Below are 3,261 nucleotides of genomic sequence, written 5' to 3' on the forward strand. Positions count from 1 at the left end.
AGCAAAGATTCACCAGAAAACCCAGGGTGCACAACTGAGTGAAACTGCCCAAGTAACCTTTCACTGTCAGTCATGTGATTTTTCTGCACCATGCACAGAAGCAGTCTTTCTCACTCACCTGCGCAATACACATTTAAAGGTAAATCACAGAGTCCAGTGCCCATATAATGGCTGTAACTTTCACACAAATGTGTATTCTACATTTAATGCACACAGAAGTAAGGAGCACAGAACACACAACTGGAGGATGTTTAGGCTAGAAATAGTCTCTAGTAGTGTAACTAATGAAATGGCCCAAGAAGAACATGAGCCTCCAAATGACACCCTTGAATCAGAAGACCGTGAGGATTCTACCAATGAAGATCTTAATGATCTAGAGAAACAGCTGGAGCACAACCTAGCAGCTCTTTTTTTAAAGATGCAAACAGTCCTACACATTCCAGAAAGTACGGTACAAGAAGTCATACAACAGCTGTTACAGATGTGTGAACTATCCCAGCCACTGCTGCATAATGCACTCAAGGACATTCTGAAACAACAGACAGATGTAGATGATTCAGTTGTGGAAGAGTTAGTAAGGGCTGCCGCAAAGGGCAATGTGATCATGAAATTCTGTGGCAAGGATGGCCCCTTATCAACAACAAAAAGGAGAGCAGCATATGTGAATAAAAACTTCACAGAGGTTAAACCAGTGGAGTACATTATTGAAAGAGGAAAAAAATCTAGTGCTGTATATTTTCCTTTGCATCCAATGCTACAGAAGATGTTGAATAGGGCAGATATTCTGGACAAAGCTCTTCCCGTCCAAAAGCATGTGCAACATGAGTACAGTTCATACAGAGATGGCTCGTACTGTAATGACAATGTCCTCCTTAAAGGGGAGGAATTCAAAATTGCTGTTGGACTTTATACAGATGATTTTGAAGTGTCCAATCCTTTAGGAACATCGAGAAAGAAACACAAAATGAGTGCAGTTTATTGGGTGATAGCTAATGTGCCATCAAAATACAGATCCACACTCCACTCCATTCAGCTTGCTGTTTTGTGTAAATCCTCTCATGTAAAAGAATTTGGCTACGCTAAAATTCTCCGCCCTCTCAATCATGATCTGGCTTCTTTGGAGCAACATGGTGTATATGTTGAGAAGTTGGGAGAATCTGTCAAAGGTACAGTTTTATATGTGGCTGCTCATTCTCTGGCAGGATTCTTCGAAAGCTTTATGGTGGACAGATTCTGCAGGTTCTGTATGGCGACGAGAGGCGAGATGCAAGGCAAGGAGGTAAATTCAAGTGCTTTTGAACACCGCACTATAGACACTCACAACCAGCAGGTGCAGGAGGTAAAGCATGATCCCACTGTGGCAAAACAGTATGGTGTGAAAGGAGGGTGTGTATTGACTGACGGCCTGGAGCACTTTCATGTTGTCCGTGGGTACCCCCCTGACATCCTCCATGACCTTTTGGAAGGCATTGTTCCTGTTGAGTTATCCCTCTGCATTTCAGACATGATTTCTAAGAAATATTTCACCATAGAAACATTGAACCATGCCATGAAAACCTTTGAATATGCTTTTCATGACAAAACTGACCAGCCTCAGCCAATTGCCCATGGCTTCTCTACCAAAGGGACCATAGGTGGCAATGGCCATGAGAACTGGGCCCTAATCAGGCTGCTCCCACTTATCATTGGTCATAAAGTCCCTGAAGGAGACAATGCATGGAACATTCTGCTGCTCCTAAAAGACATTGTTGAGTTGGCTGTCGCAACAAAGCACACTGAAGAGTCGGTGCATTTCCTTGACTGCAAAGTGTCAGAACATAGAGACTTGTTGCAAACAACTTTCCCAAATTTTAGATTACGGCCAAAACACCACTATATTGAGCATTACCCTGAGATGATCAAAGCATTTGGTCCCCTTTCAGATGTTTGGACAATGCGGTTTGAGGGAAAACACAAATTCTTCAAACGGGTCATTCGTAATGCCCACAACTTCAAAAATGTAGCTCTTACATTGGCTGTTAAGCATCAGAAAATGATGGCTTACTATTTGGACACAAGTTCATTTTTCAAGCCTTCAATTGAAATGGACAAGGTCACCACAGCATCGATCACATCTTATCCTGAGAATGTCCAACAGGTTTTCTGCCAGAGAGTTCCTCAGCTTACATCAGTTCTTGTTGCATCATCAGTCTATGTAGATGGAATTAGATATTGTGCTGACATGATAGTCTCTGTTGGTTCATGTGCTGGCCTCCCTTCATTTAGACAGATCAAACAGATAGTGGCACTGCGATCCTGTTTGTTTGCAATGAGATGACTGCATGGTACCATGAGCATTTGAGATCTTTCGAACTCGTCTGTGACAGCAGTAACCCCTCTCTGTGTGTGGTGCAGCTGAAAGAGCTGAATGATGTTTTCCCTCTTTCAGCGTACAGATATGGCGATAATTTGGTAGTGACCCTCAGGCGTTATATTCTCTGTTAAGAAGCCACAGTGTGATCTCTGCAATAAATCTAGGCTGTAATGGAACATTTTGTAGCTTATTTTAGAGCTCATGTTGAAATGTATAATGATACAGTCTCTGAGAAGTTTTAATTTTTCCCTAAATTTGTGACTTTTTTTGTAAATGTTTTTCTTATACATTTAAGTGGGGATTTCTTGTGAATTAGTTTTTTTCTTGTGAAGTTTTTTTTTAATGGATTTACCACTTTAATCTAAAGGGACAGTCACTATTTTCTATGCTCAGCAATTGAATGGCCTTTTGGATATTTATATTTCTAATGACCTAATTATTGTTTCTATTCCCAAGATGACTGCAAACCAGAAGATGACCTTGAGGGTCATTCTAACAGAGTCGGATATAAGAAAAGTCATCCTAACCACAAGGCCCTCTACAGTCGAAGATTTGATAAGCAAGCTTAAAGAATCACTGGGACTTCATTATAACTTCAGTCTCCAATACCAAGACCCTGAATTCAATAATGAACTATGCAATCTGACAGATACTGAAGAACTTCCAGAAAAACCAATAGTTAAAGTCATGCCTGTCCTTGAGCTGGTACCTGTCTCATCTGATGAAGTCTTCAGTGACACACCCAGTACAGCAGATACAGACATACTCTCACACTCATCTCAGGAGTGACAGAAACAGTGGCCAGAATTTTTTGATATCCCTACCATGTCTGTGGATGTAGAGTATAGACTTAGGCAAGCAGATCTGCTGTTTATGAGTGAGGGTACATACCTTAAAGTATCAAAAGA

At 41.2% G+C, this 3,261-nt stretch overlaps 1 long non-coding RNA gene across 1 annotated transcript in view; it reads left to right on the forward strand.

Annotated features, from left to right (window-relative positions):
* The window catches only part of LOC123986458, a 4,883-nt gene extending 1,915 nt beyond the window's left edge, over positions 1-2,968 (forward strand). The window contains exons 3-4 of the long non-coding RNA XR_006828886.1: positions 1,203-1,279; positions 2,810-2,968. This is a non-coding gene — a long non-coding RNA (uncharacterized LOC123986458). The remainder of the gene's footprint in view (positions 1-1,202; positions 1,280-2,809) is intronic.
* The last annotated feature ends 293 nt before the right edge of the window (positions 2,969-3,261 follow it).

Source organism: Micropterus dolomieu, linkage group LG17, assembly GCF_021292245.1.
Source record: "Micropterus dolomieu isolate WLL.071019.BEF.003 ecotype Adirondacks linkage group LG17, ASM2129224v1, whole genome shotgun sequence".
NCBI classification, from domain to species: Eukaryota; Metazoa; Chordata; class Actinopteri; order Centrarchiformes; family Centrarchidae; genus Micropterus; species Micropterus dolomieu.